We start from the raw sequence: 9,696 nt of genomic DNA, 5'->3' as shown, positions 1-9,696 counted from the left end.
CGTTGCACCCTGCAAACTCCCATCCCTCTCCCAGGAGCTCAGGGCAGCGCTGCTTGACCCCAACAGCTTGGGCTGAGCTGGACCAAAATGATTCCCCCTTCCCCCTGCTTGGGCAGGAGACCCCCGGGCAGCCCCTGGCCAGGAGTCGCATGGAGCTTCGACCCTGAGGCATCTGCCAGCCACTCCGGGGATGCCCATGGGACCTGGGGGACACTGGCAGGACACGTCCCCCTTCCTCCCGGTGCAGAGCACCAACGCATCGAACGGCCCTTCCCACCAGCTGCCCCAGCCGCACCGCGCCGCTCCTCCTTGCGCCACAGGAAAGCGACATCAAAGGTGGCCGGAGGCACCCGGGCTGGGAACGTGGAGCTAGGGCTGAGCCCCGGGTGCTGGAGGCGATGGCCAAAACATGGTGTGTGCTGAGCTGAAGCCGCCGGTGCCAGCAGGGAGGCAGCCGCTGGCATCACCGCCACATTGGGGACTGGGGGCAAAGGTGGTCTCGGTGATGAGGGGCGAGGACCAAAAGTCACCGGTGAGCTCTTTGTCCCTGGCACAGGCAGCCCTGGGAGGGGGAGCAGGAGCTGGGTTTGACATTTTCACCTCCACCTCCTGTTTTCTGCTCTCCTCCCACCCGGCGCTTGGAAACAGCTCCTCTTTCTCTGCCTGCTTTTCTTCCCGCATTTCCGCTGGCCGTGGGCTTTGCGTAATGTCTCCCAGCAGGAGAAAGAGAGCAGGGACCTCCTCCTGCTCAGACAGGAGGGCTGGGAGGCATGGAGGCAGGCGGGGGTCTTGCAGGAGAAAAGATTTTAGCAGGAGCCTTGCAAAGAATAAATCCCCAGCTCCTGGAGTCATGGGAAAAGTAAAAGTCGCCCGGCTCACATTACTACAGCCAGAAAGATGCTCATGGGGTGAGAGTGGGGACAGTTGGCAGGGGATGACAGCGTCCCAGTCTCGAGTGGGGACAGCTGCCCTAGGGGACGGGCAAGGTGGGGGGGCCTCTCCATGTTCCATCCGCTCCCCAGCCCCCCTCTGCCCCCGCCGGGCATTAGCCAGCTCATCCCGCTCGCAGCCTCTCTAAGGCACTTAAAGGGGTTAAAAACAGCAACTGTCCCAGCGCTGACCCCAGGGGACCCTCCAACACTGTCCCCAGCTCCCTCGGGGCACTGCCCGTGGGGTGGGTACCACTTCCCCCCCCACGCATGGGTTCCCCCCCCCCCCATTCCAGGAGGGTCATGGTCGTTATCTCATCATCACCCCATCCCCTCCCAAATGGGGTGGTGGGGGCAGATGTGGTGTGACCCACTCACGTCGCCTCCCGCCTGCCTGCCTGCACGAGGGAGGTGATGGGTGACACTAATAAAGGGTGCTGGGCTGGGGGGCTGTGATGGGGGCACCCAATGCCACATTTTGGAGGGGATGAGCTTCTGCTGCAAAGGGCCATGGCAGAGGGGAAGGGGATCCCCCAGCACCCAGCCGGTGCCCCCCTCCCAGCACCCTCCTCTCTTCCTTCCCCAAAATCCTGCCCAAAGTCAGGGAGATGAAAGTGGGGCTCACGCTGCCCTGCCTGCCCTGCCTGCCCTGCCTGCCCTGCCTGCCCACATCCTTCCCCGCACATTCCTCTCCCTCCTTCATCTCTCCGGGGGTGCCCGTCCGCACTCAGTGCCGTGGCAGCCCAGGCTGGAGGAGACCTTGGCGTTTTCCCCTCTGTTAAAAATAGCATGAGCTTTATTTTCTGGCAGCATGGAAAGCCCCCGGGGCGGACGAGAGGAAGCAGCCGGGCTCGGGCAGGCCGGGGCGGTGGGGGGAGAGCGCAAAGGGCAGGAAATAACCCCCGGCAGCAGCGGCCCTGGCGAGGGGAAAATGCTCAGATGCAAACAGTGTGCGGTTAATGTGGAAACTCCCAGGGCAGCAGCGACAGCCGGCCCTGCGCATCCTGCGCTCCAGCCAAGCTGCCTCCTCCTGCTCCCCATGGCAGGGCTCTGGACCACCCCCCCCAGCACCCTGACCCTTCTGCACAAGCGCCTGGGTTTGTCCTGACCCCAGCCCCACGTCCCCACACCCTCCCTGGCACCCGTCCCCCCACCTTCGCTATACAGAGGGGAGGTGGGATGCTGCGGGAGACCCCGGGCTGCTGGCAGCTGGCAGGGAGGGGAGAGCAGGGAAGGGCTCTGCCTGAGAGAGCATTTCGCATCCCGTCACCCCCTGCCCCATCTCCCTCAGGTCCAGCCCAAATTGCTCCGAGGGCTGGGCAGTTGGTTTCGGTCCCTGTCCCCCCACCATGACCGAGCACGGCCATTCCCGGAGCAGAGCTGGCAGCTGCCCGCACATGAACCACCCAGAGCTCTGTGCTGCCCACCTCCTCCTGGTATTTCTCTCCTGGGGGGCTCACCCATGGGCTCCCATCCGCCCTCCGAGGATGTCTGCAGTGCCTCTGCCCACACCCACCTCCCGCTGTGCCTCTGCCAAAAGTGAGGGGGGGCTGGGGATGACCCCGCTCCTGGCCAGTGTTTCCCACGCTGCTGGGCAGATATTCCTGCCCTTTCCCTGCCTGCACACCCACCCCCCCGGGACCACAGGACCCCCTGGTTCCCCCTGGTTCCCGTCAGTCCCCGCCTCCCTTGGGATGCTGTCTCTGTGCCGCTGCCCCCCGCAACCTCCCTCTGCTTCCTGGGGGCCAGTTCCTATTTCCTGGGGACATGTTGGTTCTTTTCCCCCTTCCCCAGCCCATTCGTTATCAGCATCACTATTATTTCCTCCCTGTCCACCCACCTGCTTATTTTAGCTGCTTCTTCCTTCCTCTCAGCTGCTTTTGGAGCAGAGTCCGGCTCCGCTCTCCCTCTGGCAGCCCCCACCCCGGCCACAGCAGCCCCCTGCCCACCCTCATCCCCCGGCCCCTCCATCCCCAGCGTCCCCTTGACACCCCGACTGTGGCCAGGCGAGCGAGGCCGGGTGCAGGCAGGCGTGGGGTGCCAGGCCATGCTGCCCACGGGCACGGTTCCCTGCCTGCCCGCCGGCCGGGCACGGAGCCTCTATTTAAGGCAGGATTCTGCTGTCGCTCCTTGGCTAATTGAAGCCTGTGGCTGCCCTTTCAGGCTCCTTGGCTTGCTGGTCGGTCCCTCTCCTCCCTGCCTGCGCTGCTTGCTCAGATTGCCTGGCCTCTGCCTGAACCCTGCCTGCAGGCTCTGGCTGCCCGCACCCCTGCCTGCCTCCCCCAGCCTGCATTGGCTTCTGGAGCGCTCCACCGTGCAACCCGGTTTACAATGAAGCATCTTCTGGCGGGGAAAATGGCTGGGTCACATCCCCCTGCCCTGCCTGCACCCTGCCTGCATCCTCACACCCTGCCCGCATCCCCACATCCATCCTGGGCAGGCACCGAGGGCTTCTTCCCCGGCTGACCTTCAGCGTTTAAATCACATTTTCAATGCGAGGTTGTGATGCTCCAGCACAGGAGGCTTTGAGGAGAGGGTTGGCAGATACCGTCATACAGCGCTGACCCTGCCAGGGACCCACCAACCCCCCAGGACCCCCCCAATCCCTTTCCCCTGGCTCTCCCCACATCTCCCCCACCCTGGGCCGAGCTCCCAGTAGCCGCTGTCCCCATTCCCAGCGTGTTTCGGAGCACGGGGGCTGCTGGGGAGGGCTCCCAGCGTGGCGCTGCCAGCAGAGCCAGGAGATGTCGGCAGCTCGTTATTTATTTAAAGCAGCATCTTTGCGGGATGCGCCTGTCCTGCAGGGAGGGATCCGGCTGCTGGGGAGAGCCGCTGGCCGCCCTCGCAGGGGCTTTTCTCCCCCTCCGGGGCTGGCGATGCCTCCCTGCCCGGGGCGAGGACACAGCCCCCTTTGCAGCCCCTTCTCCCCCTGCCCAGCACCCGCCATCGAGCGGGACGGGGGGCCGCGCTTCCCGACACCCCTGCTGTCACCCCGACCTGGCAAGCAGCGTTTGGCCTCGCCGCTGCCTTGGCTCGGTCCCTCGGTGGTGACAGGGACGTGTGGCTCGGGCGCCGTTTCCAAGGTAACCCCAGATGAGCGCAGCCTCCGCATCCCTCCGTGCCCCTGCATCCCTCCGTGCCCCCACACGGCGAGGAGCCTCCCGGGGCCTCACTGCTGCGGGGCTTGGTGGGGGCAGCGGCGGCTGGAGCCGGGGACAAGGACAGGGACAGGGACAGGGACGGGGACAGGGAGCTTACCGACCGCAGGGAGGAGGGATGGGGGAGAGGTGCAGGACGTCCCTCCCCATTCCCAGCACAGCTGTCCCTTGGGCACGGGTGTGTGTGACCCATCCCAGAGACGGGACCTCGGGGACCAGGTCAGGGTGTTCCCGTCCTCCCTCCTGGAGCACCTCCCAGGGAGAAAACCACAAATAGAGCTGCGGTTCCCCACCCAACTGTGGGCACGAGGCCAGGGCCACGGGTGGGAGCGCGCCCCAAGTCCCAGGGGGGACACCCTGGCTGAAGTCTGTCCCCGAGCATCCCTTGCCCAGGTGGGATGGGCTGAGCGGGCTGTGCTGGGAGTGCCAGGGGTCCCGGGGGCTCCCAGCCTGGGGAGGTGGGGGACAGGGCGAGAGACCTGTGGGTGCTGCCCATGCCGCGCTGCTGGGACGTGCTGTGGAGGAGACCTGCGAGCCTGCCCAAGCTGCCCAACGCCGCAGACACAGCAGGTTGTAATAAACACCCAGGGGGGCACCCCGGCACCTTCCCCCTGTCCCACGCCATGCTCTGTGCCAGGCACGGCAGCGCTGAGCAATGCAGCATGGATGGAGGTCTGCAGCCCCCCGCCCACCTCCCCACCTTTCCCCCTCTCTACTCACAACCCCCTGCCCACCCCATCCCTGGGCGTGCAGTCAATCCAGGTTGAACATCCCAAATTTTCCATTCGCTCTGGCTTGCGTTAAACCAATCTTCCAGGGTGGGCAGCTGGGGCTGGAGCAGACCGGGATGCTCCTGCGGGACTGGCGCAGGGGGGCTCGGCAGGGGCGGGATGCTCCTAAAGGGAAGCGGAGCCGTGGAGGAGATGATGCCGGACTCTCCTCTGCTGCGTTGGGAGATCCGGGGGGGCCGTGGGGAGCGCGGGAGCCTGGATCCTCAACCCTGGCCTGCTGGCTGCCGCAAGGAGGGGAAGCGGCTCCGCTGCCAGGATGCTGCCAGCCTGCCCTGGGCACCATTTCCATCAGAGCCTTCCCTTCTCCATCTGCTCTTGCCGGCTCCTCGGGGCCCTCCCGCGCACAGGGCCACCGACAGCAGCTATTTCTTATTACAATACGTTCCGGTCCATCGCCCCCAAGATCTGCATCCTTGGGACCTGTGTGACTAGGAATTCGATTCCTCGCCGTTAATGAGTTTATGCCAGTAAAGGGCTTTGAAGATGTAAAGCTCCATATAGGAGCCGAGCATCATTTTTGTTATTGATTTCACTGCCCAGCTCCTGAGACACTGCCAGAGGACACGTACCTCCGGGTAAAACCTCTCGAGTCCTTGGGAAGGCAGCGGGGAAGGATGTAACCCCGGCTTGGAGCAGAGAAGAAGAAATCCCCTCTGTGTAGACACACGTCTCCGCAATGCTTCCAGGTGTGTACCCTTTGAACAGCAACACTCCTACGCACAGCTTGCAGGACAGCAAACATCTCCTTGTGATGAAGAAGCTGTTATATGGCAAAACTCCACATCAGGGGCCAGGGGAAGTGATCTGAGTCCTGCCCGGCTACTAACAAATGAAAATGTCATTGCTGGAAATAACGAACGGCTAATTACACTGTCCACCATGAAGTGAAGATGAGATAAAATTGCTCCAGGTTTATTATACTTGGCAAAAATACTTATTATACTTCCCCCTTTCAGTAAATAACTTCCATATTCTAACAGGGCTCCTTTTATTAATAGTTAATTTATTCTTAGCTTTTTTTTTTAAGACTTCAGATGCCGTGTGCCGCACGCTGGGCATCCGTAGGAGATGATGCCAAATGGGGATATTCCACCTGCACGGTGAAATTGAGATGGAGCCGGACCCAAAGGGAGCTGGGGGGAGTGAGGCTGCGAAGAGACGAGGTGGAAACTCCCCCCGTCCCCAGCCTGTGCCGAGCTCTGCCCTGGCCATCCCACCCTGCCTGAACGGGCGATGCCGGGACTGAGAACACAAATGTTGTACCGTGTGGCTCCCCCCTTCCCTGCCAGGGGCTGAGACCTGTCTGGCCCTGACAGCCCTTTATTTTACAGGGCACTTTGCTGATTGTCTTGCAAGGAAATTTGGCACCTGCAAAGTGGAGGGGGTTGATGGGGCTGGAGACAAACGCTCCGCACAGCCCCAGGCCCAGCAGAGCCGCAGGCAGCAGCAGTGCCCAGCCCTGGATGTGCCACAATGGAGAGGTTTTGGGGATGGAGACGGCCGAGCTCTGGAGGGGATGGAGAGGGACCGCGGCTGGGCTTTGGCATCCTCATCCTACCGCGGGCGAACGGCTGCAGGGAGGGGTCTTCAGGGAGGTGTCAGGACCAAGGTCACGTCCACGGTTGCCTGGGTTGGACGGGATGCCCGAGGGGCTCTGCCTGTCCCGGGAACACCATGCACACGGCAGGATGAGTCCAGGTGCGGATCTGGGCTGTGGGAGAGCGTGTGTCAAAGCAGACCCCCCCAGTGCCCGCCTGATGGCATCCCACCACCCTGCTCCAGCCTCAGCCACCCCGGCAAGCCGAGCCTTGGGGGGGCTGGTGCTGCCCGGGACCCTGAGCCATGACGGACCTGGAGCGGCGGAGGTTGGGGCCAGGGTGGGGCCGTGGTCTGGAAGCGGGCCCTCGCAGGAAGGGCGACCGGAGCCTTTTGTCGGCCTCGGCTGGCGGCAGCTGCGTGAAGGTCCTTGACAGGCTCCGCACGGCCCCGTCCCCACGCCCCCTCCCCAGGGACCGGCCGAGCTGGGAGCTGCCCTTGTTTCAGAGCAAGCAAACGTGGAGCGGGTGCGCAGCCTCTCCTGGCTACTGGTCCCCACCGGAGCGGGACGGCGGCGTGGGACCCCCTGCCTGCACCCGCCATCCCTGCCCCAGGCTGAGGAACTGGGGGAGGGCAGAGCCGGGAGCCGCAGAGATGCTGCACGGACCCCCGGGGCTTCGGGAGCCCCGGGGAGGATTTCCTGCACTGGCAAACGGCACCACTGCCCCTTGGCCCGGACCTCTCTTGGCCATGGGATTTTCGGGAAACGCCTGCCCAGTTCCCCGCTCCTAGGGCCACCCGCGGTCATTTCCCGCAGTGGGAGCTGCCGTGGGTGCGAGTCTCACGTCTCCCTCCCAGCACTTGGCCGGGGAAACGCTGCGCCGGGAGAAATCACCAGGAACCACAAAGCTGAAGGCTGCGGGAGAATAAACCCCAGCTGATTATCGTCAAGGGAAGGAAGTGGGGAGGGAGATGCTGTGCCGGGGCTGGAGGGTGGGGAGAGGAACCGTGCTGCTCCCAGCTCCCCCACTGACTCACCAGCAGCCCTGGAAAAGCCACCTCACTCTGTAATGACCAAACACAGACATCGATAACACGCTTTTGCCCATCGCACGGATTGACCGGAGCGATTGCTGCGCTTGTGCCGAGCCTCGGATCTCTTCCGGTTAAATCCGGGATGGTGCGGGAGCAGGGAGGTGCTGCACGCGTGGTGTGAAGCCCGTCCTCACCTGCCTGAGAAGCATCATGTGTTTTATTACTGTTTTCTACCTTATTGATGCTCTTGGGTGGAGGAGACAAAGCAGCTGCTGCCGCCTCGAACAGCAGCTGGGGCCTTCGCAGCTCCGGCTAAAGGGAGCCATCCACCCGGCCGTACCCCGACCTGAGCGGCGCTGGTGCAAGTCTAATGCATTTCCACTCCGCTTTACTCTGCAATTTCCCCCGTGGGTCTGAGAGCAGGAGGAGACCGGCGGAGGCAGGGGGTCAGGATGAGGCTCCCAGACGCTGAGCTGCCTGCAGCAGGGCTCCACGCGGAGCCACGGTGCGAGCGGGGAGGGGATGGGTGCCGCTCGGCTGCCGCTTCCTCTCTGGTTACCCCTGCCTGTTCCTGCGGCGCGGTGCCAGCAATGCCTGCCTTTGTGCCAAAAGCACCCAAAGGTGCTGTCCCGCAAAACACCCCGCCTGTCGCCCCGCTCCCGGGATGCAAACCTGCCATTCCTCCAAATAAACCAGGGGAGTACGCTCGTATTTCCCCCGGCAGGATCTGACCCTCGGCTCAGCATCCCTCCCCACCGGGCACCGCCACGGGGATGCTTCGGTGGCCCCGGGGCTGCCGAGTGGGACGGGCAGAGATGCCATCGCAGCGGTGAGCGTGGTGAGGCCGTGCCTACGATCTGGCATCAGGAAACGGCTAAAAAATGCAGGTTAAAAAACAAACAAAAAACCAAGCAGAGCCCCACTTTTGGTTCCTGTTTTGGGGTCTCCAGCCTCGCTGCCAGCCAGTGGCCCAGGGGTTCGGTTTGGCGCAAGACATAAATGTCACCTCGGCGCTGGGGGGACGGCTCCTGGCATGCCCGTTCTCGGAAGGAGGGAGTGGGGGCTGCCCGCTCGGTGTTTGGGGGATTTTCAGTGGAGTTCCCGTGGGTCCTTTCTCACGGGTCGCTCCCGCTGCGGGCAGAGCCGGCAGCTGCAGGCAGCGGAGGCAGGCTGCCCACGGCAGGAGCATGGGTGCTCATGAGGGGTGCTTGGGTACGTCAAGGCTGAGTTTTGGGGGCGGCAGGGAGGGAGCCCGGCTGGTTCCCATGGGGCGAGCATCCTCCCGGGTGTGTGGAGGGGGCCGGGCACCGACCCATTTATCAAGGTCACGGCCGTGGGCAGCGCAAAGCAGAGGCGATGTGACTATTTCTGAGAGCTGAGGGAACTTCACTGGCCTGATTCCCATAAATAAAACATGCAGGGAACAGCCCCTGCTCTGTCCTATTAATTCTGGACCCCAGGGGCCCGGCTCTGTGTGCATCCAGCAGCTCGGCGTCGCCTGCTCCGCTCCCTTCTCCGGAGCCTGGCTGGGCTCAGAAAGGTTTGAAAGCCCCCCGGTTCCCATGAAATGTCGAGTGCGAGTGCTTTGAGGGCACTTTATGGAAAATTCATTTGTTTTCTGAGACACAGAGCCAGCCGGGAAGGATGCCGGTGTGCGGGTGGGGTTGGGGAGCGGAGGACGGCCTCAGTTCGTGGCAGCCCCCAGCCCAGCTCCCTGCTTTCACGGAGCCGGAGCTGTTTCCACCCGCTGCCCTTCCCCATCTCCCGTGCCCCCCCCAGCACCCCTCTGCCCCTGACGCTCCAGAAGCAGATGAGCTTGTATCGGCTGGTTCCTCCAGCCCCTCACCAAAGGCATTAGCAGAACAAGGGAGTTTAATTATCTGGGTTTTCTTCTAGGAGGGCATGAACCTGTCTCTCCGTTGAATTTATCAATTGCTGCTAGATTTTATCTCTTGCTTTCAATTTGCTTGTGATGGTGTTTTCTGCACCGGGGGCATCATGTCAGCAGCTCCCCTCCTCGCACAGCACAGACACAGTAAATGATCTCGCTCTTCGGCATCAGATCCTGGGCGCGTCCTCCGACACCCACACCACAGCGTTTCCCCCCCCCACACACCCCCACTGGTGCTCACGTTGGATTCGCATCTATTAACAACCGTGGCAATGCCCACCCGGCACGGCGGCGGCGGAGCGCAAGCTGGAGAGCCGCCAGCGCAGAGAGCACATCTCGCCCCGGGGCTCTGCTAA

The sequence above is a fragment of the Balearica regulorum genome, chromosome 16 (genome assembly GCF_011004875.1).
Source record: "Balearica regulorum gibbericeps isolate bBalReg1 chromosome 16, bBalReg1.pri, whole genome shotgun sequence".
NCBI classification, from domain to species: Eukaryota; Metazoa; Chordata; class Aves; order Gruiformes; family Gruidae; genus Balearica; species Balearica regulorum.
The sequence above is the reverse complement of the archived record's forward strand: the minus strand, read 5'-3'. Positions refer to the sequence as shown.